General features: G+C 52.1%; 1 protein-coding gene and 1 long non-coding RNA gene across 2 annotated transcripts in view; one reads left to right on the forward strand and one right to left on the reverse strand.

Moving 5' to 3' along the window:
* LRFN2 (leucine rich repeat and fibronectin type III domain containing 2) overlaps nt 1-27,646 on the reverse strand; it is a 175,712-nt gene that overhangs the window by 97,757 nt on the left and 50,309 nt on the right. The window lies entirely within an intron of this gene.
* On the forward strand, nt 15,206-16,797 carry LOC115297102. The gene is made up of 3 exons (XR_003911279.1): nt 15,206-15,417; nt 16,293-16,416; nt 16,568-16,797. It is a non-coding gene; the product is annotated as an uncharacterized LOC115297102 (long non-coding RNA).

The raw sequence follows: 27,646 nt of genomic DNA on the forward strand, positions 1-27,646 counted from the left end.
ACGGTATCCCACTTAATCTTCACACTGGCTTGCTGAGATGGGCTCCAGCTTCCAGAACTGAGGCTGACTGAAGGTGGGGTCTTCAAAGAGTCCTTGCGCTCAGCCTCAATGCCAAGTGGTGTCTCTTAAGAGTGAACAGTTTCTTGAGACCCTCTGAACAACCTTCGTTTTCTCATCTGAAGACTGGGCAGAGTTGATGTTTCTCACTTATTGTTTTGTTGGGATGTCAGGACATAAAGGAGAAAATGCCTCGCCCAGTGCCCGGCACATTGCAAGTGCCAAGAAATGCTGGTGACATCTTGTTTTGTGTTGACCCATCTTTTTGTCAGGTCTCTAGTGGATTCTGAATGATCTGCTCACACAGTGCTCAGGCCCCTGGCCCTGAAAAGTTTCCCATTTCATCTGAATCGGTTTAACCCTAAGTCACAACTCAGAGTCAGAAGTTGGGATTCTGAGGTCATAACAACAATAAGATGAATAGTAGCTAATAGGAGCTCCTGGGCGGCTCACTTGGTTAAGCATCCGACTTCAGCTCAGGTCATGATCTCCAGTCTTTGATTTCCAGCCCCGTGTCGGGCTCTGTGCTAACAGCTCAGAGCCTGGAGCCTGCTTCAGATCCCTCTCCCTCTCTCTCTGCCTCTCTCTCACTTGCTCTTTCACTTTCTTTCTCTCTCTCAAAAATAAATAAACATTAAAAACTTTTCAAAATGATAGCTAACAAATGTGTGTGTCTTTTAAGAGTCAGACACCTGAGTGCTATTGTAACATTCAATGTGGGGGCCTCTCTTTCCATTGGAAAGGTGAGGAAACTGAGGCATGGAGAAGGTCATTCCCTGCAGTACAGTGCAGGGGTAAGAGCAGGGCTCTGCAGTGGGTCCAATTGGCACCCATCCCTGGCTCTGTCCCTTCCCCAGCTGTCACCTTGGGCTAGTCACCTGCCCCCTCAACCCCCTTCCTCCTAGGCTTAGATCAGATTGCCCATGCACAGTGCTGGGCACCATTTTATAATTGTTAATGGTGATGGTTTCTCCTGCTCAAGAACATGCCACAGGGACAGGGCAGAGCCAGCTTCAGCCTCCTGTCCATCCATCCTGTCCTGCCCTCCTTGATGGCCACGCTCAGCCTGTCCCCAGCCCACAGCCCCCAACTGTCAGCTGCACCATAAGCCATGCAGGAGGTATGGCGGCTTCCCAAGGGGTCTGCATGGAAGGGGGGAGCGACCATCCACCTGAGGGGACCTGGCTCTTTTCTGCGCCCAGAGAGCTTCTGTTTCCCACAAACCAAGCCTCCAGCAGCACAGCTCCAGAGCCCATGTAGAGTCACATCCCTCCTCTACCACAACCTCAAGCAAGTGGCTTTACTCGTCTGTGCCTCAGTTTTCTCTCCAGAAAATGGGATGGATAAGGGTGCCTACTTTACAGGGTTTGCATGAGGAGGAAATGACTTAGTACACGTGAGGCACTTGACGCCCTTCTTGTCCTGAACTTAGCACTCCAGAAATGCCCAAAGACGCTGCTCTAACTATTCATGGCAGAAGCACTGTGCTTGGGACCCCAAAGCCTGGACACAGCCCTGGCCTGGAAGGCAGCACACAGTAGGTCCACCTGGCTCCTCTAGTAACCACAGCGTGATCTCGGATATGCCTCGTCTCCTCTCTGGACCTCGTGCCCATATCTGCGCAATGGTAGGGTGGACGAGGTCTGCAGGGCTCTTTCCACGCCAAGAGTGTGCCATCCCTTCCTCCTCAGGACCACGGCGACCAGGGTGGCATGTTCTCCCTCACCTGCAGGGGCTGTGCTGCAGGTGTGTGGGGAAGGGGGCCATTCACTCATTCACCCGCCCACTCCCCCATTCGGTCCACTAGCCTTGTGGAGTGCCTACCACAGGCGAAGTGGCTCCCTCTTCCTGAATGACCCAGCCAGGAATGACACGCCCACAGAACTTCTTTCCTGAGCTCCGACTGAACCTCCCACTTAATTTCCCGGAATAATCTTGTTCTCTTAATACACGTGAGCTCTGTAGCTATCCTCTCAGGCAAGACTGCTCACCGGAAAGAACACGGGCTGCGCGTCCAGCAAACTTGAGGTGACAGTCACCTTCCATACTCGGTAGTTCTAGAACAGCTATTTGTGGGTTATAAACCCAGTGTAGTGGGTCATGTCTGGCATTAAAACATAATGAAAGAGCAGAGAGTGGAATAAAATGATGCAGAAAATAAAGTGTGCCACTCAGAGTAAGGGGTGAGTGTTCATGTGCATGTGTGTGAGGTGAGCCGCACATGTCACCGTGGAACTTTGTCAAGGAAGTTTAACAGCCACTTTCTTAGAGCACAAAATTGACTGCTTGGGCCCAAGTTTCCTTCTGTATCATCAAGCCAGGCAAAGCCAGGGACCCCACTCAGTTGGTGCCTCCCCTTGGTTATCTGGAATCCCTGTCTCTTTCCTGATTGTTGAACTTCAGTCTGTGAAAAGCTGAGCAACCCTTCCACCACCACCCAAAACCCTGTGCCCTCCATTGGTCCACAAAGAAGTTGGTGAATAAGAACATTCACAGTAATCCCACAAATATTAATTGAGCACCTACATCATGCCTGTCCTTGGCTTGGGCTCCCTGCTGGGGCACGGTGATGAGTGAGACCATCAGGCTGTGGTCCCAAGGTTCTGCATTCTCACATGGAAAGCCAACAATAGACCAGCAGGTACATACCCAGAATGACAGGCTGGGTAACGTGCTGAAGGCAATGAGAGCAAGGTCAAGGGCAGACTGGGTTGTCCTTTCAGATTGGGTGGTCACTTTGATGGTCCTTTCCTGGCCAGCCTGGTGGCCGGCAGAGTGCAGGGGTCCCAGTCCCAAGGAGCATTGGGAAGGTGAGAGTTACACAGCAGAAATAGAGGGAAACTGTACAAACACCCAGGTCAGTGCTGGATGGGGCGGAGCTAACTACAGATCCAGAAGGGCCAGCGGAGTGTAGCCAGGCACCCCTTCTGGTGAAAAGGAAGGGCAGAGCACTGTGGGTAAACAGGGAGTCCAGTGGAGGGGGAGGGAGGAGACCAGAGGGAGAAAGGCCAACGGGTGCCCGATGCAGGAGGGCACAGAGAGCAGTCACCATGCCCACTAGTGGGGACAATGAAGGAAGACTCTGAGGAGACACGAAGGTCAGACAGAGTTTACTCTTGTGCCAATTGCAATTACAACATTTATGAGGCCCCGCTGCACGCCAGGCCCCATGCACAGAATTTTCTGTTAGCTCATTTAGCACTCACAACCCTTGAGGTAGACATTATAACATTTCATCAGATCTAAGGCTCTATAGATTAGAAGATAGACTGTGTTGATATCCCTGAGAAAGGTCACTGCTAATTAAACTTTGACATGCCACAGATTGTAGGAGGCATCCCAGATTCAGAGATGTTGAAACAAGGATCTTAGAATCAAGGCGACCTGGCCTTGTTGCCTGCAGGGATCTGGGCCAGCAGGAGGGTTTGTAACTTGCCCCCATCACACAGCTGGTGGTGGGTGAGGCATCTGATCCCAGGCCGCCTGCCTCCAGGGGGAGTGCTGTCCCGCATCAGCCCGTCTGTGAGATGCCAGGGCAGAGAGAGGCGCAGAAGGTTTCTGAGAGGAGGCATGACAGGTGTTTCGGGAAGCACGTGGGACAAACTGGAGAGGGAGAAGCCACCAACAGGGTGACTGAGATCCAGGCATGGGTTGGTGAAGTGGCGGTCAGTCCAGGAGGAGGAGGATGGGGACGAGGGAGAAGAAAGGATTTAGGCTACCATGATCCAAGGTTTCCCAGGAATAGGCAGGGTCTTTTTAAAGGAGAAATGCAGGGTCTATAAAAAAAATTTTTTTTAGTGTTTATTTATTTTTGAGAGGGAGAGAGAGAGAGAGAGAGTAGGGGAGGAGCAGAGAGAGAGGGAGACCAGAATGTGAAGCAGGCTCCAGGCTCTGAGCTGTCAGCACAGAGCCTGACGCGGGGCTCAAACACACATACTGTGAGTTCATGACCTGAGCAGAAGCCGGATGCTTCACTAGCTGAGACACCCAGGCACCCGTGCAGGGTCTTTTTAAATGAGAAATGCAGAGGCAACTGGGTGGCTCAGTCGGTTGAGCATCCAGCTTTAGCTCAGGTCATAATCTCGCAGTTCGTGGGTTCGAGCCCCGTGTCGGCCTCTGTGCTGACAGCTCAGAGCCTGGAGCCTGCTTTAGATTCTGTGTCTCCCTCTCTCTCTGCCCCTCCCCTGCTCGTCCTCTCTCTCTCTCTCAAAAACAAAAAATAAAACATCAGAAAAAAAATTTTTAAAAAGGAGAAATGCAAGGGGTGTAGGTTTCAATGATCACAGTTGTCACTGGCAAGGAGGGCAAGTAAAGACACAGAGAAAGGACAAGGAAGGAGGCTCCATGCAGAAGTGGGCAAAGCAGGTGGTTGAGCAGCCGCCAGTGGCATTTCAGAACTGTTACACCAATCGAGCTCCTGGGACACCTGGATGGCTCAGGCGGCTGGGTGCCTGGCTTTGGATTTCAGGTCAGGTCATGATCTCATGGTTCTTGGGTTCAAGAACCCAAGCCTGCGTCAGGCTCTGTGCTGAGCATGGAGTCTGCTTGAGATTCTCTTTCTCTCTCTCTCTCTGCCCCTCTCCTGCTCTTGCTCTCTCTCAAAATAAATAGATAGACTTAAAAAAAAATAGAGCTCCTAAGGGAAGAGGATTCTAACTGAAGTCAGATTTCTGGATCTTAGGATGCAGATCATGAAAGCAGGGAACTCCCCACCCCCGCCCAGTTCCCCGTGCACACCGACCAGAGTGACCAAGCCCCACCAGGAGACCCAACTCTCTGCACACTTCACTTATGGGCAAAAAACACAAGTCTGTGCTGCTCTGTGGCCTGTGCCCAGGAGGGTACTTAACTTCCTGCTGTCCCCCGCTTCCTGCGGTAATAAGGCCACATTCCATCAATCCTAAAATGCTTACAGAACATCTCCGAAATTGGGATTCACCTTACAGTCAATGCCGTGTCAAAGTTTAATCAGCAGAATGTCTCTTTCCTAAGAACACAAACAAATAACAGTCCATCTTTTAATCAGTGGAGCCTTAGATGCAGTAACCCCTTCAGTATCTCAGACATACCGTGGGAGCAGACGCTGACTGTCTGTCCGTCTGCACCCCCGGCCGGCCGGGCCCTGCCCTCCTGGCTTGTCAGATTCTAGCCTGAGGGCCTCTGGGCCCCACTCAGCTCTGTTTGATTCTCCCTGTCTACAGATTCAGATTTGGTCACACTGAAAATGAACACAGCAGAACCCGGGTTCCTTCTAAGACCCCAGCACGGCCCTACTGCTTTCTGGACCCATTTTCTGGGCTACCTTGGGACAAGAAGACCCACTGAGAGGAGGCCAGCACCCTGCCCTTCAGACCCAAAGAAAATGGGGAGACAAAACCCTCCCCACTTTTCTGCGTGGGAAGAAATCAACTCCAGCCAATATCCCCATGTGGTGGGACCACCGTCAGCTGGGAGATGAGAGAGAAGTAAAGAGAGAGGCCCCCAGGTTGCATGGGGTCGGGGTCTGCACAATGCAGTCCCCTGTCTCCACCTTAGCCAGGAGGAGGGCTGGCTTCTCTGTTGATAAACACTGTGACTGGTGCTTGTAAGGGGCGTTTGTTTACCACGCCTGTCCTTAGTGGCAGGGTCTTATCAGCTGCTGGACACCCAGAGGAGGGTCCCCAGCACAGGTGCCCTAGAGAAGCCAGGGTACCTGAGAGGCAGGGCACCAGAGCGTCCAACTTCAGCTCAGGTCAGAGATCTCAAGGCTCCTGAGTTCGAGCCCTGCACTGGGCTCACTGCTGTCAGTGCAGAGCCCGCTTCGAATCCTCTGTCTCTCTCTTTCTCTGCCCCTGCCCCCCTTGTCTCTTTCAAAATTAAATAAATATTTTTTTAAAAAGATATCAAGGGAGAACCGCTGAGGAAGTACATACCATAGCCTCTCATTTAACAAATATTTTGGAGCACCTACTGTGCACCAGGCCGTGCAAACAGAGAGCTCACTGTCCTCACGGAGCCAATGTTCTAGAGGCAGGAGACAGACCACTGTCGAGAAACAAGACAGACACGGTGCAGAGGCACTAAGCACCAAGGAGAGATATAAAGTGGGGGAGGGGAACAGGGAGCCCTGGGGTCAGGGGTTGCAATTTTAAGAGGGGTCAAGAAGGCTCATTAGATGGCAGTTAAGATCAAGGAAAACTTTCCCGAAGTGATGTCTGGGCTGAGGTTTGAAACATGAACACGAGCTCACCAAAGGAAGGGGTTAGAGGGAGGATCTTCCCAAAAGAGAGCAGGTATGCAAAAATCACAGGTCCCGAAGCTTGGGGCTCCCAGGGGAGCCACCAGGAAAAACGGACCTGGCCAGGGCATGGGAGACCAGCACTCCAGGCTAAGGGAGTCTGAGCTTCGTTCGACGGGCTTGAGGAACCTTGAGGATCCGAAGCTGAGAAGTGATGAGTTTCTGTTTTCTGCTTTTAATAGGATCTGACAAGAACTGGGAATGAGAATGAGAAATTTCTGGAAAAATGCCAAATGGCATTCCCAAAGAACGTTCCACAGGGTACTCACATTAAGAGCTAAGAACTCTACATGAAGGAAAGGGTTCCATTACCCAAGCGGTTTGGGCAAGAAACAAAATATACATACACGTACACACATGTATACACCTGCATACCTGCAGGCTCATATTCCTTTTTTGGAAAATCACCATGCTGATCTGCATGGTAAAGGACCTGAGAAGTCCTGCAGTAAATAAACTTGCAACTCTTGTCAATTCCAACAGTTTTCCAACCTGACCGCACGACTCTTTCATTTCTCTCTCCTCACACCCTCATAATACCCATGAACTTCCTGGAGAAGCAGCAGACTGAGGGAAGAGCTGCTAATCAGTCCCCATTTCCCAAGCCCCTCTCTTTTCCCATATGCAGTCCCTGCCCCCATCCTGTCCCTGGCTAGAGGCCCCATCTCTAGACCTCCTCAGCAGCAGCCCGCTCTGCCCAGCCACCCGGCAGCCCCAGCCTCCCACAGGTGAACCCAGCACTCCTGGTCACTCTCCATGGGGATGGCATAATCCAAAGCAGCAGATAATCCAAAAGCCATTTATTTTGGGCATGCTTAAGTGAGTTTATTTTTACTTCAGCCTTACCTTCCTAATTTGGCCTCACTCACCACATGCTAAAAAGAGCTTCCTTTTTCAAAACAGAATGAGTGAAGTGGGGGAAGGGGACTCAGGGAGATGCTTGGGGAAGCCGGCTGGGGAATTTCACATGCGTTGTGGCTACTGCCTCCTTCCTCAACTGCATATTGGAAAGACCTCCAGATTGGAAACTGTGCGGCTGATCTGGTGCCTGGAAACAGTAGCCGCCGAAGAAAAATGAGCAGAATGTGAGATTTGGTGCGAAACGGGTGAGCTTGAGGGTGGCACTTGCCGAGGTCTGAAGCCCTGTGTGGTAGACGTTGGGGCTGCTCTGGCTGTAAACCCCGCCCTTTCCATGATGTGCCCGACTCCCGGCTGCCAGCACCTATGCCTTTCTACCTGAGGGCTTCTCTGTACTGGAGCCACTTTGCTTGCCCTTATGTTGGGCCCAAAGTGCCGGGGAATCAGCCCTCCCCGGCACAAGGCATGCTCACCAATGCCCCCCACACCTGAGTAGGTATAAATTCCCCAGCCCACTCACCCTCTCAGGTGGCACAATTCTGAGACTACACTGAATCCCAGGGGTCCCCAGTGGAATTAAGCTTCATGTGCCACCAGGGGTAAGTGACTTGAAAACCAAGCCTTTATTGGCTGTTTCCTGTCCTGCCTTCCGTCCTTCTCTCCCTTCTTTCCCATCCTTCTGTCCCCACCCATCAGCGTGCCCCCAGTCAACCTCCTAAATAAACTGCTTACATTCAAATCTTGGTCTCTAGGTCTGATTCTGTGGGAACCCTAACTCAGAAACCCGATGGGGGCACCTCTGGGCTGGGGGAGCTGGGAACAATGACTTAGCAAGGTCTGAGTGTTGGCATCCTACCCCCATGCCCCCCCCCACACCCCGTCCCCATGAGAGAAGACGTAGGACCCTGCTCTATCTGGTCCTTCTGAGGGTTAAGGAGGTCCCCACAGATGCTGAGTAAACATCAGCCCTGGTTAGCGTCTGCACCAAAATAATTTATTCCAAGTCAAGCCTGGGAGGGTCACCTAGCAGACTTCACAGGGACTTAAAATATCCACAAAGACTCAGAACCAAGGACGATGGCTGAGAGAGAAGAGGCAGATTTCAGCTGTCAGTAGGCAGCCGAAGGAGATTTAAACCTTCACATCTGATTTAATCGGTAGGCATGAAGGGGATCGCCTGATTTTTTATTTTTTAAACTTATTTTATTAAAAAAGTTTTTAATATTTATTCATTTTTAAGGGAGAGAGAGACAGAGCACAAGTTGGGGAGGGGCACAGAGAGAAACAGAGACACAGAATCTGAAGCAGGCTCGAGGCTCTGTCAGCACAAGAGCCCGACGTGGGGCTCGAACCCACGAACCGTGAGATCACGACCTGAGTCGCAGTTCTGAGACAAAGTTGGATGCTTAACTGACTGAGCCACCCAGGCGCCCTGGGGAATCCCCTGATCTAATTGGCAGGCTTCATGGTCATGTCACCTATTTTCCTTATTAGCCACTAACCCACCAAAGTGCTCCGCACCTTACCATCTGCCGGATGGAAGTCTTGCTGACCTCTCTCACCTACAGTTGCCGCTCACGCACCCTACACGCTGGTATTGGACTGTCCCCGCTCAGGTCTTTAGGGTTCCGCAGGACTGTGGGGTGGCCGGGAGAGGCACAGTCCCCACTGAGAGGCCGGGGATGAGCCTTGTTCGTTGAGTCATCTCAGGCAGACACTTGCAGCTCTCTGAGGCTCCTCATCCAAGAAAAGGGCAGGGACCTAAGGACCCCAGGGCTAGGAACACCGTCTTCTGTGATGGGGTCTTCACTTCTTTCCTAACCATTGTCACTGTGTGACTGCTTTGCACCAGCCCCACTTCTGGGTGCTTGGAATACACTGGAGCATAAACCAGAAAAAAGTCCCTGCTCAGACAGTACCTAAGTTCTAGATCTAGAAATCAGCACTGCAGGAAAGGACAGCGCTTTGCCTGTGTCCCCCAGGTACTGGGGTGAGCCAGCCAGCGGCTGTGATACCTCTCCCTTCCTCCCCACCGCCAGATTACAAATGCCCCAATCCCGGCCTGAATCCACTCAATTGAATTGACACGTGGTCTCCAAAAGACCTCGGGTCAAGTTGAAGATATGTTATCAGGCGGTGACCCTGTTAGCCCTGTGCGGTGATGCAGTGGGGAATGAAGTGGTTCTGGGTGAAGAACAGAGGTCTAGAAGACAGAGAAAATTCAGGGTGGGCTCCTAAAATGCACACCTCCCCACAAATCCAATCTCAGATGCTTACGACAAAAATCACCCTGCTTCGTGTGGGTTTCACACCGGGCAGGGCATCGGGCCCTGCTCTCTGATGCAGACCCTGGGCAAGGGGAGAGGAGGTTCTTAAACCCCCTTCCACCTGGGCGGCAGCTCTGCGTGTGGATTTCTCTGCTCATCTCCAGGCACCTTCATCCCAACCAGAATCTCCTGTCCAGGACGCCTCCCAAACACCTGAGCAGATGTACTCACAGGAGCGCAGACTCATTTCAATATCAATCTGTGCAAAGCCTCTTTTTAGGGGGTCAGTTCGCCAGCTCCCCTCACACACACACCGGCCAGCAGCACATGCAGGATGGCCAGGTGTATGTGCGGTGGAGTCGGGAAGAACGGGTTATGGGATTAGCTGCCCTTCGGGATTATCTCTGCTCCATTAGTGCGGACAATTGGGTGATGACAACAGAAATTGAATCACTCAATCAAGGTCCACTAGTGCTGAGAGGGAGGAAGGGTGGATAATGCCAGTCTTCCTTTTGCCTCCTGCCCCCTTTTTGCAGACTCCTTATCTCCCAGCTGTCTCCTTTCCAAGGAGAAAATGGAGGTAAAGTACAAAGAGCCCTGCTCAGGCATCAGGCAGCTTGGTTTCTATGACCAGTCCCATCCCTAATTTGCTGTGTGACCTTGGACCAATGTCTCAACCTCTCTGGACCACCTGTTTCTTCCTCTGTCAAATGACAGGACTGGACCAGGTGATGGTAGGAACCATGGTGAATGCAGACTGTGCGCCATGAACTCAGCCTGGTGCTGAGATCCCATTTTGTTCCCTGCACTGTCCAGAGCCTGGTACATAGTTGGTGACCAATAAACATTTTGCTCAGTGAATTCTTCCAACACCCCTATAAAGCAAGTGTTATTATAATCCCACTTTCCAGAGGGAGACACTGACACTGGGTAAGGTGAGTGAATCGGAATCCGGGCAGTCTGATTCTAGAGCAGCATCCCCCCACTCAGCTGCCTTCTCTGGATGGCCTACTGAGCACACAGGTCAAACAGCAGCAGTGTCTTGGCCCGACACATTCCCGAGCACAGTCTAGGGCAAGCGCTTAGTAAATGCTCAAGGACAGGCAGCTGGCAGCATTTTCTGTCTTTCCCTGCTGGCTCCACAAGTCACCCTCTGCGAGCCCACAAGACACAAGGCGATTCGGGACACACACATCCATCCATTTAGTCTCTCCTTCCCCCAGTACTGGCACTGAGTGCCTGCTGTGTTCCAGGCTCGAGGACCTGAAGCTGAACTGGTCTGCCCTGGAAGGTTCACTGTGTTACAGCATAGCATGGTGAGTGTCACTCAGTAGAAGTGGTGCCCCAGCTGAGGCCAGGGAGCGCACAGGGTTAGATGAAGCGGGGTGAGGTATTATGGGCAGAGGGAGTGGAAGTGGAAAGCCTGGGGTAGCAGGGTCCTGAGCAGTTCTGGGGGAACAGCAGCGGGATGCAGGTGGAGGTGTGGACAAGGCCTGACCATGGGTAACCAATCAGGGCACCAGTACTGCATCTGCAGGGCAAGGGAGAGGGAAGGGAGCTCACTTTCTGGGCAAGACTCAGCATTCTACATGTATCGTTCTACATGTATCAGTCTTGTTCATTGCTATATTTTCAGTACTTAGGACAGTGTCTGGCACATAGTAGGTGCTCAACAAGTATGCACTGTGTGAATGAATGCATTATTCTAATTCCCATGATGACCCTTGAAAAATAAAGTTCTGAGAGGTAAAATGACTCTGTATATGAGTCAGCAGGCAGATGGGGATTCAAGGCCTGGTGGGGGCCCAAATCTGCTCACCCAACCTCTGCATTCATATTCTTTGCTGGGAAACTTTCAAGTGCCTCCCATAAAGGTGCAAGTATATTGCCCCATCTTTGGCTTTGGATCTGGCCATAAGGCTTGCTCTGGCCAACAGAATCAGGCAGAATGATGTGTCAGCCTCAAGGCACGGCATTAAGAAGACTTCAAATTCCTCTTGCCTTCTTGTTTCTGCCACTGCCATGTACTTGGGCTAGCCCATGGGTCCCAGGTGCAGAAAGAGGGACAGGGAGCAGAGCTACCCTGGTCAAGCCTCTCTGTTAAGTCCAGCTCAATGTCGCTGCTTTCTGCCCCTGGGTTTGAGTATTTGTTACTCAGCAATAGCTGGCAAATACAACAGGTATGTTTTCATTTCAGGCAGAAAAGCAACCCATAAAACATGTCCAGATAGCACAGAGGAGATGCAGGTAAATCTAGGGAGGGTAGGAAAGGCTTCCTGGAGGAGGGGACATTTGAACTGGGGCTAGATGATGGGTAAGGCCTATCATTCATTCGAAATGCACTAACTGAGCACCTAGGGTGTGTGCCAAGCACTGTTTTGGGCACTGGGATTTTTCAGAGGAAAAGGGACAGAGAAAAGCATTCTAGGTAGAGGGAAGAGCATACATAAAGGCATGGCAGTCCTAGGGACAGTATGGTGTACCCAGATAGAAAGGGACAGGTGAGGAGATGAGATAGAAGTTTGGGACTTATGCCGAGGTGACAGAGACCCATGGAGGGATTTTGAGTAGTGTGGCAATGAGACATGGCTTTGGCTTTAGCCAGAACCCTCTGGCGGTGAGGACTAGTTAGCAGGAGGCAGGAAGGCCAGCCAAGAGGAGATGCTGCCGCACTGCTGACTGACAGCCACGGTAAAGGGGAGGGAGAGAAGCAGCTTTGCATATGGGCTAAGGAGGAGGAGGGGCAGGGAGCATGCCCCTGGTCTCCAGCCTGGGCAGCCGGGTGGTTGTGGGAAAATTAGAGGAGGGTCAGTTGTGTGGGTGGGGGTGGGGGAGAAGGGAAAACCTGGGATCGTGCTTGCACTGGAGGGTCCCCCTTTCCTGGCAGATTTGGGGCCCACCTCGCCACCGAGCCTTCTGTCTGAGCCACCCAGAGGCACTTTGGCCTTCCTGTCCCTTCACTCCTCACCCTCCTAAGTAAGGTCCCTCGGTCACGGCTGCCCCTGTACTTCTAGGACAAGTAGCTGGTTTTGTCTGACACAGGGGTGCCAGCAAGGGCACGAGCCTCTGGAGGCTGGGGCAGGGTGGCAGCAGGAGGGAGAGGGGCAGGCAGCGGCTGCAGCTAAGCCTGCCCCCTCTGCCCATCCTAGGCCTGGTGTGACCAGGTCTTCCTGGCAGATGCTTGGCCGTCAGCTCCGAGCCCCCACTCCGCTCTCTACTTTCACACCCCACTATGGAGCATCCTCAGAGGGGCAGGGATCAGCCAGCAGAGGCCCTAGTCTCCTCCCCAGTTCTGGCCAAGGCAGGGGAGGCCTGCCACATGCATGGAAGGCAACAGAGCTGAGAAGGGAGAAGGAATTAGGGAAGCAGTGAGGAGTGGAGGGCAGCAGGTAGGGGACCCACACAGAGGCCTTTGAAGATGTGGAGCCGCTGTCCCTGGAGACAGAACTGGAGCCAGAGGGATGGGAGAGAGAGTAAAGGGGGGCAGCTTAAGTCCAAGTGCTTGTGGAGGAGAAGGGGAGGGGAAGAATCACCAAGACCGGGACCGAGACACTCACACCAATCAGCAGCAGCTATGACTGCAGGGGGGGGCGGTCCTACCGGGGGTGGAGCTGTTTATAGGGGCACAGAGGAGGACATCACCTAGACACCCTTCCCAGGGGGCCCCAGGCCCCCAACCAAGATCTCAGGCACCTGAGGGTGGGGAGGCTGGGGCCAGAGAGAGGGGGCTGCTTTGACAATTTGAAATAAAATGGGCACAGTGTTCTAATACTAACAGCCTGTTATTAAAATCAAGTGCTATTTTGCAAAATGCATTTGCCAGGGAATCGCTAATTACAGGCAAGGCGCATTTCTGTGTGTTGGTGCAGATTAATCCTGAACGGTTTAAGCAGTCGAATTTTATACATATAATTATCATTCAAGATTCACAAAACAGCAACAAGATGCTCCGGGACTCTGCCCTTGAGGGACGTTGAGGCTGGGGTGTCATGGCAGGGAAGGCAGGGTGCACAGAGATGTGTCCAGCACCCAGCTGAATCAAGGGCCCGTTAGCTTTGACCCGCCTCCTTTCAATCTCTTACAACAGGGAAGGAATAGAATAAAGACACTGTTAGAGAGGGGAGGGCCGCGAGGGGCTGGGGAAGCTGGTTCTCCGCTTGCAGCTCCTCCCTCCTCCCCCCTCCCCTCAACCGCTAGCAAAGCTCCACTGCTTTCCAGACAGAGCCCCACTGGGAGACAACGGGTGTGTTCTATTCTCCCTGAGCCTTGGTTTTTCATCTGTGAAATGGGCTAGCTGACAAGTATGTTGAGTATCTTGGGGACAAAGATCCCCAAGACCAGAAAGAAAGGAGGGACTCTTTAGGGGGTCCTGCGGTGCTCCTCAGTCAATGGAGGTGCAGGAAAATCAAGGCGCCTCCAGAGCAGATGGGTCCTCTCAGCAGAGGGAGCCGTGGGAGGTGGGGGTGGGGGCGGTCGCCAGCCTCAAGGCATGCTGGGAGAGCCTGCTGGGGCGGAGGCTCAGGCAAGCCCACTGCTAGAGAAAGAAACATGGGGAAACTAAATGGTACCGGAGGGCCACCTGCCCAATCTGCAAAGAGGGCACAAGTCAGGCGGGGCCCAGGAAGGTGAATCAATCGTATGGGCGACCACCAAGGGAATACGGTCCTTGGAGAGGGAGCAGATGGAGCCAGAAGGCCGAGTCCAGCCATTGCCGGAAGAGAAGGCCAAGGGCGCCAGCCTGTCACCTGAAGCAGAGGGTAGAGATGTGTGAGTGCGTGCTCCTGTGGGGAGTGGGATGAAACAGGGAGGTCTCGGCTGCACAGAGCCCTAGGAAGCCCACAGCCCCGCCCACCCTGCCTCCTGTGCCCCTGAAGCTGAGGCTGACCCACTTCACCGCAGGAAGCTGGGGAGCAAGCCAAAGCAAGCCTGCCAGCAGGGGGCCGGTGTGAAGGTCAGGTGTACCTGCTACCTGCGTGGGAATCCCTGGGCCCCTAGTCTTCGCTGCTTCAGAGCTCTAGTGGGTGGGGGCCCAGGAATCTTCTGGGGAATACAGGTGGGAAACTGCTGGCTTAGAAAGGTAGCAGCATGTACGGAGCAACCCACAGTGTTTAGAGGAAACAGAATCATGGGTGGGAGCCTAGGATGCGTCCCCTGAGTCCTGCCTCCTGTCTGCTTCTCTTGGCTTTGTGCAACGGGCTAGAAGTGTCCAGCGTGGGTCCCCACTGAAAGTGCGCCTCCTGATCTGGAACGGCCCAGGGGAGAGCAGGCACAGCCCCGCGCTGCCCTCTGACGGGAGACCAAGCATGTCAAAGGGCACTGGGACCCGGCGAGTCTCTGAACAGATAAGCTTTTACATACTTTTTAGCACTTTTGTTACTGTGGCATTTACTGCTTCAGAGGCTCCAGGGGCCCTTAGAAGGCCAGGGCGAACAAATATGATAAGACCTGTGAATGTTGCCTGGCACACAGTAGGTGCTCAATAAGTGTTCTGTATCTGGGATGTGAACCCTTCCTCATCCTCCCTCTGAATGACCAGTGAGGACGCTGACCTCCGGTTTTGCGTCTTCATGGAGCCCCTTGACGCAGTGCCCACTGAACTCCCCACCAGTGTGGGGAGGCTCAGGAGGCACCCTAACCCTGGGCCACAGCCCTGCTGCTCCAGGTTAGGGAAGGACAATCATACCGAGTCATCGAACTGATGGTGCCCTCCCCTCCCCCCACACCGCCTCCCTGTTTTCAGTGCTTTCAGCTACTGAAGGATCTTTGGGTGCTTTATCACCAATAGCCCTCAGGAGGAGTCAGCATAGTAAGACTGTCTTCTACCAGAGTCACTGAACAATCATTCAGTCCATGCAGCACCAACTGTGTGCCAGGCTGGGACCGGGCGCCGGAACACGGGACCCTGAGAGCTAAGTTGCACTGCCAGCCCTGTTTCCTGGAGCACATGGAGTATGTCAAGTAAGATGCCCAAGGCCACAATCACTGGGCCAACCCCCTCCCACAACAGGGCAGGAATGCAAATCCTGAGGCCTTGAATAGATTCTAGTACCTTCTCTCTCTACAGACAGCATGGAAAGGGAGTTGCCCGGCCCCAGTTCACAGAGCTGGTTAGACACAAACGGCCTCTAGGCTGCTCCTTCCCATTGCTTTGTGGAAAAAAGGCTATGAGGGACAGGAAAAGGGCCTGGCAAGGTCAGCCCAAGTCACGTGTCACTTCCCAAAGTTCTAAGAAAATCATACACCGTTTTCCTCATAATTGTGAATGACAAGGGTACAGGAAATCTGAGGATAATGTCCCCACTTACTTGTTTTCTTACCACACAGGAGAGAGAAATTTTTTAAAAATAAAACCACCTCCAAATCTTGATACCCTAATCTGCCAAAAACACATGCAGATTTAAATTAAAAAAAAAATCCTATTGGGGGTCAACTCAGCCATCCCCCTGCCTCCAACAGGTGTCCCATTACAGGACAGATGAGCTGGATGCCTGCGCTGGCCCACTCACTCCTCGGGTGCCTTGGTAACTGGCCTCGCAGGTCAGCTGCCTCTGGTGCTCGCCCCACTTTTGGGCCTTTCCCATCATTCTCGGGGGCCTATCACCCAGGCGGGGGAACAAGGCCCTCCTGCTCACTCTCTTTCCCCAGCACAGCCAGCTTTAAACCATCTTTTCTTACCTAATGAAACGCCCTTTCTGTCAGTAAAAGAGTGTGGGGAGTCAGAGCATGGTGGGGGAGATACTGTCAGGGGCGAGGGGCTTCCAGGCACCCTGAAATCGGGCATCGGCAGCCTGAGAGGAGCAGCTCATCTGTCTCCTGATCCCCCCATGGCCCAGGTGCTGCTCCAGGAAATGGAATCAGGAGCCAATGGTTCTAGAAGCTGCAGACTCTGTGCTTCTCTTTTCTGTGAGGAGGAACCAGGAACCATAACGGCATCACAGATAAAGTACTGCACTTGGGGTAAGGAGAACTGGGTTCTGACACAGTTTTGACACTGTGCCCACACTGCTGTGTGACCTTAGGCAAGTCACTTCCCCTCTCTGGACTTCAGCCCATTATCTGTAAAATACAGGACTGGTGTAGATGGACTTGAAGATTTCTTCCGTTTCAGGCCACCTGGACTCTAATTCTGTGACAAGGCAAGGGCCCCAGAGAGGCTCCACTGTCCTCCTCTGGGACCTTGCTGGCGACTGGGGAGGAGGAGCTGGAGACAGGAGCCTTCCATGGGTCACCTCTCACCAGTCTCTGAAAGCACCCAGAGCACAGGGGTGGCCCTGCTGCAGGCTGGCTCCAGGAGGAAAATTACAGCCTCTCCAGGGTGCCTATGACAAATGACAGCTAAGTGGTTTGCTTTCCGTATGCAAATGAGGCCGCCCATTTACATTCATTTGCACCTGATGGGCGTCTGAAATGCATGCATTTGATTTGTGCCTGATCTGTAAATGTCTAATTTATTAATCAATAAAACGTCATGTACAGGCGTGAGGATCCCCAGTTCCAGCCAGCCTCCATATATATGTAAATAATGCCATCTCTCAATCTACTTGTTATGTAAATGTTAATATAAAACTGACAGAAAAATGCATCTGCACAACTTTATGAGCAGAGGGAATCGAGATTTACACACACTCTGTACCCACCTTTGCCCCTTGGCTCTTCTGGTGCCTCCTTCCTCTTTTCACACCTTCTTCTTACTTTTATGCCAGTTAACCCATCTCACCTCCTCCAGGAAGCCCACCTGCTCTCCCAGGCTTCCTACACTGTCAGAGCTCCACCCAGAAGTCTTCGCTTTTACCTCCTGCACAGTCTTTCCTTTCTTTGGCCCTGGACCTTTGTCCCCGGGACCACCCCCAACACGCTCCACCCAAACTGCCATCCGTCTGTCTCCTCTCCATACCTGTGTGTTAAAATTTACCCCTCCAAGGACCAACTAAAAGTCACCATCTGAAAATCCACAAGGATACTGAGCATGTAGGCACAGGGACCCTGCTGGGAAGAGGGAGGGATGGGGCCCCAGGCCTCCAGATGCTCCTGGTTTCACAACAGCCGTGTTTCCATCCCTGTGAGCTGGGCGCTTTTCTGAGCACTGCGTGTAGAATGGTCTCTGCGGCGGAGGATGCTGCTGGCAGCCCACGGCGCAGAGATGGGAAACGGGCCTTCTTCAGGGAGGCCACCTACTGCGCATGTGCAAAGAGGCTTGGTTAGTCTCAAAACCACAGTATAGCCTTTTCCCAGAGAGTAGAAAATGTCATTCCAAGCCATGGAAGCCAACTTAAAACCCTTTTATAGTACTCAAAGGGACCACAAAACAAACCTGACAAAGAAAGAATACAACGGCCTTCTCCAGCCTCCCCTCCCAGGGAGGCATCTGGAGTGGATCTCATAACCAACTCGTCTTTAGCACACCTGCTCTTCATACTGGCTAGGGCTCTCTGCCCCGCTCCTGAGCCCCCAGCACCCCCCCACCCATCACAGCATTTACCTTCCCCCATCTGACCTCTCCTGTCCACTGTGAGGTCAAGGCCAGCTCCTCCCGTGCATCAACACCCAGCACTCCAAAGACGTGTCGAATGACCAGACCCGAAGACTCCTACCCCTCTTGTCTCTGCACACCCACTGTGACCTCAACCCCAAGCTTCAGGAACCACTCTTAGCCCACGCTTTACAGATAAAATCAATAAAATGTGATAGATGGGGCCAAGAAAGGGACTACATCAGCCGATGTTTACCTTGCACTCGGGTTGGCAGATTGATCCCCGGGAGGTGAAAGCGGCGTTCACAGCGTCACATACCCAGGAGAGGGTACGGCCAGATTCAAGTCCAGGTCTGTCCAGCACCAGGTCCCTCTGTGGACAGGATCAGTAAAGGGCTAGGCTGGATGACCTGAAAAGGGCCTGAGAAGGGCATACCCCCCTATCTTCCCGAATCTATCGTCCTCACTGCCTTGTATCCCCCCATTAAAGATCTAGGATTCCTCTCCCACAGGAATGATCTCTGAGAGCCCACATTTTCCCAAAGCAGGAACCAAAGGCAAGGACATGGTCCAAGTGGTCTGCGGGTCAGCCAGGTCCCCATTCTGTCAAGAGCAGCATTGGGTTATGTGTTGCTGGCACGGAGGGGCTGCAGGAAGGGGACGTGAGCACAGTTCCGATGAAGGCCACGTGTCTCCATCAGGAGATCACAAAAACAAACTTTCATCCAGTGCTTTGTATCCAACGCTTTGTTCTGCTGAGGGCCTAAACTTGGATTTGTCAGCAGAAGCTCAGGGAGATGAGGCTGCAACACCAGTGGTGGCTAAGGAAAGGGCCCCTGAATGCAGGACCGGTTGTAGCTGGTCATATTATAGGAATTCCTTTGGAAGGAAAAGTAAAATGAAAGTTGACCTCCTCTTTATGGGAGAGCAGTTCTTTAGAAGCTGCCTGAAAGAAGGGTCTAGAACTGCAGTCAAGCTAAGACTTCTTTTTCAGCCTTTTGTCCAACAAGGCAATATTCCAGAACAGCCAAAGGTACGAAGATGGGAGAAAAATTAAAAGAAAGATGCCAACGTCCATTGATGTTTATTCTAAACCAGAGGTCTGCAAATTTCATTTAATTTGATTGGCTCCATCATCTATGAGGTGATATACTGTTATGTGCAAGGAGATAACGAGGCCCAGAGAGGTTAAGAATTTTACCGAAAGCCACACAGCTAGCACATAGCAGAGGCAGAATTTGGAATCAGATCTTTCTAATCATAAAGCTGGACTCCTTCCAGGACCCGAAGCCTCCAGGTACGGAAGGAAAAGGTCGGAGCCACTACAGATGATGTGCCAATCTGAAATAAGAATAGGAAGCTCAGTTTCCAGATCATTTAGAAAGAGAGCTAATATACACCTGGCTGCAGATAGTGGCTGTGTAAGTGAGTAAAGAGAAATGTACCCTATTGTACTTGAGAAGAGTTGAAGATCTTATGCTATAAATTATTCGAGCCATTAATGATTGCTTAATGATGCTATTTTTAAAATAATTAAAACAAAAACACCTTGAGGCATTTGAAACTACATAGTTAGAGTCTAGATTTTGGGCTGAGTCCAGCTTGTAGTTTGGGTCACATAAAGGAGATCAAGGAACCTCCTGCCACCAGGCGTAATGATAATCATAACTATAATAGCTACCATATGTGGCTACTAACTGCAAGTGTTTTAAACATACGAGCTCATAATCCTATGAAGTGACCGTTATTCCCATCCACGGAGGAGAAAACGGAGTGTCGGAGAGGTGCCTGCCTGGCCCAAGGTCACACGGCTGGGTTAGGACAAAAGCTGGGATGGAAATCCAGTCTTCTCTGCTCCCAGATCTCAAGTAACCCCCACATCACAGACTAGCGTTTAAAAAACAACAACTATTAAAGAGGTATCTTAACAAACACCTTCAATTTGATATTGCCAACCCTTGAACTCGAATGTGACAAAGATCCTGGGTGGCAGTTCCAGCCCCGTCTTGCCGAGGCTGAGCCACCCAGCAGCGCTAGGCAGAGCAGGTGAATGCAGGAAGGCATGAAAACGCTGGGTCCCCTGATGCCCTGGGGTCATGAGGGCCCAGATAGGAAGGCGCAGCTTTCCCAGCCCTTGAAGGCAGAAGTGAGGAGGAAGCAGGACTAGCTGACTCTAAACATTTTTTTTTAATTTTTTAATGTTTGTTTATTTTTGAGACGCAGAGAGAGAGAGAGGGTGAGCTGGAGAGGGGCAGAAAGAGAGGGAGACACAGAATCCAAAGCAGGCTCCAGGCTCTGAGCTGTCAGCCCAGAGCCCGATGCGGGGCACCAGTTCACAAACTGTGAGATCATGACCTGAGCTGAAGTCAGATGCTTAACAACTGAGCCAACCAGGCGCCCCTACTCTAAACTTATTTTTTATGTTTATTTGTTTTTGAGAGAGAGAGCGAGCACACATGTGCTAGGAGGAGGGAGGGTGAGGAGGGGGGCCAGGGAGGCAGAGGAGGGAGGCACGGGGACAGAGGTGGGGTGCAGAGGATCTGAAGCAGGCTCTGTGCTGACAGCAGAGAACCTGAGGGGGGGCTGGAACCCTCGAACTGTGAGACCATGACCTGAGCCAAAGATGGACGCTCAGTGGACTGAGCCACCAAGGCGCCGCTGGGCTGGCTGACTCTAAAGACCTCTAGTGCTCAGATCCTGGGAGACGGGGCTTCTGTTTTCCTTTCTTTGTCTGGGAACCCCTTTGTGGGGAATGAGATGCCTCCCATCTGTCCTGCTGCTGCTATACAGGGGAGCCAAGGTGGAACTCCATCAAAGCCAGGAGACAGAGCTCACTCCAGAGGCTGAGGGCCCTGGGCTCACAGTCTTCCAAGGGGCAGGCAGAGTCTTCTGAGCTGTCTCATACTCTCTCCAGGAATTCTTCCCTGTGGATTCCCCAGGAAGCCTCCTAAAATGGTTGCCTCAACCAGTTGCACCCCTACCCCCAATCCTACCACCCCCAGGACATATTCTGGGCTCAGTTCATTTATGTGTCTGGGGAAGGCACTGCATGGATGGCTCTTGCTCCTCCAGTAAGCAGGAGCTCCCCGTGGGCATACACCTACTAATTTTTCTTAAATTTCCCTCCCCCGCCCCCGTTTTCTCCCCCAGGCCTCAGGGATGTTCTCAGGATGCAAAATAAAAGATGCTGAGGTCAGTGCCCTTTTTATCTTTTTTTAGAAAAAAAAAGTGTGAACTTAATGAGGAAATTATTTGCAATGCTCCGAAGGCGGGGTGGGGGGGGGGGTGAGGCAGAGCAGAGCAACTCTGAAGGCACTGAAAAGAGGTGGGAAGTCATTTGGCATGTCAAAGGACCCCAGGACCTTTGCACAACCCTGGGCAGAATAGGAATGGAAAGTCCCAATCACGACAGAGACAGAAATTCCCACATCAGTGTGATGTGGAGGCTCAGGGTCAGATTTATGGCAGCGGAAATAAAATAAAGTGTGATATTTATTGCCCACCTAAATTTGTGGGCCCATCTATCCACATTTTTTCCCGGAGTTGGTCAATGTGGGCTTAAGGGAAATGTAACTCATTTTAATATTTGCTTAAACCAAATGGAATCTAGAAAGGAAATAAATCTGCTGCCAAGCCATCAAGTTGTACATTTTAAACCCAAAATAAAGGGCCTGATGGATTTACATTATGCATAGTTTCTGCCCCTGCTCCCTGCGTTCACCTCACTAATAATATTTCATGAAAGGCAGTGGGGAGTTTGAGCTGTCTGGGCTCCAATTCCAGCTCTGCCACTGACTAGCTGAGTGACTTCGGGTAAGGTAGTGAACCTCTCTGTGGCTCAATACCCCCAGCCATAAAATGGGAGTAATAATTGGACGCCCCCCCCCAGGGTAGATGTGACAATTCAATCATATCACCTATGTGCATGTGTGGCACACAGCAAGTTTCGATAAAGGGTAGCTATTATTATTACTCTAACTCGAAGGATTCTTATTGTTTCTATGAACTTCCTAATTTCATACCGCAGATACCCGAAGAGAAGCATAGATTTTCATTTGCTTGCAAATCTTCCCTTATTTCCCTGGGTGGAAGTTACATGTGGTCCCTGCGGGTGAATGTGACGGGCAACATGCATGCTGTAACACGAGGAACTGGCAGGCCCAGGGGTAGTCGATACAGAAGGAACTGAGGCAGAGATGGTCTCTCTCTGTGGGGTGCCAGCTGTCTGCCCCACCCGGACCCTGGACTCTGGGCCACCTGAACACAAACCCCGAAGCCTCCCCTTTCTCTGCCCCACAGACAGGCAGCGTCTAACAGGGATGAATGTGAAGTTCTACATTTGGGGTGCAACAATCAAGTGCACAGGAATAGGACAGGGGAGCCCCGGCTCAGGAGCAGTTCCAGAAATGAAAAAGGGCCCCGGTGAGCATGGGGGATGAGGGCGGGCCGTGAGGTTTGGAACGGTGGAGGATGACTGGACAGTAGCTTGGGATGAGAGGAAAGCCCTGGAAGAAGGTGGTGGGTGTGATGGTCACAATGAGGATGCTTGGCCTCTCTGCAACATGTGACCTTGACCTTGACCATGCTCTCCATGAAACCTCCTCCTCTGAAGTTTTATCCTCTCCTGATCACCCTCCCCCTCCTTGCCCTTAAACCTTGGTACTCCCCAGGACCACATCCTCTATCGGCTGTTCTATTACTGTCTGTACTCCCCCCGCCACCGGGTGACCAGCCCTACCTCCCCACACCAGGCAGACAGCCCGCCACCTGCTTACCCTACCCCCAGTACCCCATCACATCTGCTCCTGACTGCCCGCAGCACCCCTCCACCAGCCGGACCCCCACCAAATTCTGCTTCTTCCCTGCTGCTACCTTTGAGTTCCCAGTATGGGCTACCGTCATCACTGTTTGCAAGGTTGTTCCAAACCTCACTCCTTCCCGTGGTGGGGGTGGGGGTGGGGGGCTCAGAGAAGAGGAATGTTTGTTAGAATCCAAGACACATAGAGGAAAGCCCACATATCACAAGCGCAATGCATTTTGCCCAAATACACACATACATGGAACCGGCACTCAGATCAAGACACAGATCCACCTCTACCCCCACTAGGAGCCCCTCTTGCCCCTGCCCAGTCCCTCCCACAAGGGTAGCTACCATGGGGACCTCTGATCAGGCATCTATTTCTGCAATTCGCCCAAATGGAACCCCGCAGTCTGAATTCACTCCTGTCTGGCTTTTTCCCTCGCTCAGGAGGCTGAGTCCAGGAGGTTCTCACACAGGGCGCGACAGAACTTCAGACCGTCCCTGCTTTGCTGTCCAGTGTCCCGCCCGCTGCTGGCGAGCGTTGGGTGCTGTCCACTTGGGGCCATATTGTGAAGACCGGGTGCTGCCAGCGAACATCCCAGAACACATCTTTCGGGCGCATTTCTGCGGTGTGTGCCGTCAGGACAGAGTTCCCGGGGGCCCAGGCGTGGGCTGATAGACGTTGCGGTCAATGTTGCCGGGGGTTTTCTGTGGGTCTCTCCCAGCAAATCCTTCCTGCAGCCGCTCCGGAACTGCAGTCGCCCTTGGAGCTGCATTTGGCTCCTCCCTCCTCCCTGCTCTCCAAGGAGCATTAACAGCTGTCTTATCTGTACGCTAGTTTTTGTTTTGTTTTGTTTATGAAACTGCTTCCCAGGCACTTCTGGTCCGCTGGTTCTACCCACCTGTGCAGTGGGATTTTAACCCCTCCCCGCCTCTCCAGCCCCACAGCCTGTGCCTTACTCTGCCCTCCAGGTGTCCTGTCGGGGCCATCACCCATCACAGGCTTCCTTCGGAGCCTGTCCTAGGCACCCTCCCCCAGTGGGTCCTCCACGGCTCAGCAGGATGCCTCACACACATGCATCAGGGCCACTTTCTGCTCCAGAACCCACCCCAAGGAGCCTAAAGCCGAGTCACCAAGCCCGAATCTGTGAACACGCTGAGGACAGGGACATGTCTCTCTGAACATTACCGGCGAGGCTCCTGCCGGTATCTGTGCTTATACACCTGAGATGAGCCAGTTCTCATTCTGGACCCACCTACTGGGAGCCCATGCCAGGTGCGAGCCGCCCAAGGTGCATCCCTGGAGTGGCTCAAGTATTAGTGTCATGCAGCCATTTGGGAAGTGCCTTCCCCTGTGCCTGAAATCCTTTCCCTGCCGTGGGACAGTGTTACACAGGGGGTCGTCCAGTCCTACTCGGGGTCAGCAGATCCCAGAGGTGGTGGGGATGGACCCCCATTCACGGCAGCGCACCATGTTCATGCAAGGATGGAATAAGACTGCCTCACATTCATTCCCAGGTGCCTAGGAGGGAGGGACTGGGCCACCGCCAGGCCATGACGCATCCATCTTAATAGGACTGATTTAGACTGTGTGCCCAGATCCTGCAGGACAGAAGCTGATGCATACCTCCTCAAAACATCCAAGTGGCCACAGGTACACAAAGATCCCTGCCTGCCACCAAGGGGCCAGTTTGGGCTTTTTTCAAAGAGCCAGAGAGGATCCTCGCTCTGTTCTGACGGTCTCATAGTCCCTTGGAAGCCCGACGGCCAGGAAAGCTGGCCTTCAGCCTGGCCACCAACCCTTCAGCTCTGTGGCACCTTCAGGCTTATATTCTTATATTACAGCCAGTATCCTGTGGTCTGAGTCCCTTGTGGAAACCAAGAACTCCAATGCTATCTTTTTACATTGGATCGCTGTTTATTATCTTACAGGCCTGTAACACAAGCTTTATCTCTTAATGTAAGAACTCTATGAAATATAACTTGTTATTCTCATCTCATAGATGAACAACAGGCACAGAGAGGTTAAGTCACCTGCCCGAAGGCACACAGCTAGGAATTGGCACAGTGAGAGATGGCATCCACATTGAGTGATGCCAAACCTATTCTACCACCACTGCCTCTGCCCGCTCTGCCTGTGGAAATCCTGTACCTCCCCCAAGATTCCTCATTCCCTACGAAGCAGTTCCGGATTTCCCAGTCAGAATTAATTAATCTCTCTTCCGTGCACTTCATCTGAACTTTTATTACAGTAATTATAGCAGCCTGACTTTTATTATGATCGTTATTTACATGTCCGCCTCTCCAACAGGGTCGGGAGCTCATTAAGGGCGGAACTCTGTCAATTTTGTACCTTGAACCCCAGGCAGGTGGGTGTTGAGCACAACACAGGAATATTGACAGCAAGACAATAATGAAGCCTTCCTGTCTTTAGGCTTAATCCAGTCCTTGGCTTAATTCACCCGACTGCAGGTCAAGTACCATGAGATGACAGGCTGCCTATGGTTGTAAAAATGCAACAGAACGTTTAAAGGGCTTTGGTGGCAGAGACTTGAACTCTCTCAGGCTGAGGATGTTCCTCGGGGCCTCTGGGGACCATTCGCTAGGTTCATCTGGTGCGTCTCTATCTGGCTTTGTTCAGTCCCCTCTCTCAATCTTTCCCCTCCTTCTGTTTCTCACCTTTTCTCCATCGCCTTGTTCCTTCTTTCTTATTCCCTTCACTGGACAAAATACAAAATCCAGAACCGAAATACATTTTCTATTACTTGTTGTACCAACTGAATTTTTTTTATCTGTTCCCTGCTCTAAAAAGTATGTGAGTGGGATGTTTTCTACTTTACTGCTCTCTTGCTTGAAATACACACACACACACACACACACACACACACACGCGCACACACACACGCACACAGGGAAAGAGATCAGATTTCCTTTTCCTTAAAGGACTCTCAAATCATCTTTTCTGTCACTTACTATTGATAGAAAAAAGTCCTCAGGCTCCCACCCCTCACCCCTGCTGAAGCCAGGCACAACTCCCTGACCTCTGGGCAGCCCACACCAAAGGCCCAGGAGCAGATCATAGAACATCCCTTTCTGGGACAAAACACTATGGGCAGACGCAGACCCTAGATGCGGGACCGGATATCCTGGCAGAGCAGACTTGGTGAACAAAGAGTCCATCTGCAAAAAACTTGGGTTGCAAAATCATAAGGAAGGTAAGCGGGTATTGGAAGCTGGGGTATGGTGCTCAGAGTGGCCTGGATTGAGGAAGGAGAGAAGAAAGAAGGAGAAAGAAGGAAAGGTAGATGCAGGAGCAGCAAAGCATAATTACACTAATATTACTAGATTAGTGTGATGAATGCCCGCCTGCTCTAGGCACTTAGAATTTGACAGGTGCTGCTTTATGTATGGACAAGCTCACTGAATTCTCATGTCATAAGTATTCTTAACAACTACTATCCCCATTTTCCAGGTGAGAAAATGGAGGCATGGAGGGACCGAGGAGCTTCCTCATGGTAACAGAGCCAGTAAACAGTGGGCCAGGCAGTCTGAACTGCACAGCCTGTGTGTGCTCAGACCACTTTCCAAAACTTCGAGGGAACTGGGAGCCCTGGACCCCGGTGGTTAGCTCTGTTACCTGGGCCCTGCGGCCCCTGCGGCCCCTGGGTGAGTCACTCAAAATGGGCAGGCTCTGAGGCCAGCTATGTAACTTCCCTGTGCCTCAGTTTCCCCTCCCAGAAAGCAAGCTTCATCATTATAGATACTTCATAAAGATTTTATGAGCATTTACTGAGAGTGTGCGTATAAAGAGCTTAGGACAATGCCCGGGGTGAGTAAAAGCCTAGTGCACACTGGGAATTGTGATAGCTATGCTTACTCTCCCCGGGCCCCTGGACACAAGCTAAGGCCTGCCTTGCCAGATCAGTCTGAGGAAGGGGAAAAGCAAGGGACAATTCTACTCTCAGGCAAGAACAAGACTACCCACTGAGTAATTAGCAAGAGGGTGTCCTATACATGTCCACTAAAAATCCCTGGGCTAGAGATACCATCATCCCGTTTCACAGATGGGGTATGGGGTACCTGAGACTTGGGGTGATGAGGCAACTTGCCCAAGGACCACTACGGAGAATGGCCAGGCTGGGATTTGGACTGAGGTCTGACTCCAAAGCCCAGGTATTTTTTTTTTAATGTTTATTTATTTTTGAGAGAGAGAGGGAGAGAGACAGAGCACGAGTGAGGGAGGAGCAGAGAGAGGGAGACCCAGAATCCGAAGCAGGCTGTGCTGACAGCTCAGAGCCCGATGCGGGGCTTGAACTCATGAACTTCAAGATCATGATCTGAGCCAAAGTTGGACGCTCAACCAAGTGAGGCACCAGGCACCCCGTCCCAGGTTTCTAATTACCACTCTAGTCCCTTGGGGAGCCATGAATCAGGACTTAAGGCTCCGAGTCTCCCCAGAAAGCAAGATGGGGCCAGAAAAAGGGGGCCTCAGTGCTGCTGCCTTGATCTGCAGTCATAAACAAACCTCTTGATGTCTCTGAGTGTTGGCCACCCTGCCTGCCCGTCAAGTGAGATGATGGAAGGGAATGCCCTTTGGGATGCGTTCAAAGCAGTTAAAACCAGGCTGCATGATTAGTGTCATTATCATTATCATGACCATTATGGTTGTCCACCCAGAGTAATAGGCGGGCAGCTGTGTCCTGACTGCTTAGGGCAGCCTGAAGGCCAGGCTGTGACCTGGACCCAAAGTTCCAAAGAGGAGACACGGACAGGACCCAGACCATCCCCGCCACTGCCCTGGAGCTCCAGGATGGACAGGAGCTGCCTGAGGTCAGGAAACATGCCACCGCTGCCCAGGAGGTGTGGGCTCTGAGGTGCACGACTCCAGGACCCACCTGGACCTGTCCTCCCCCATC

This window comes from Suricata suricatta, chromosome 7, assembly GCF_006229205.1.
Source record: "Suricata suricatta isolate VVHF042 chromosome 7, meerkat_22Aug2017_6uvM2_HiC, whole genome shotgun sequence".
NCBI lineage: Eukaryota > Metazoa > Chordata > Mammalia > Carnivora > Herpestidae > Suricata > Suricata suricatta.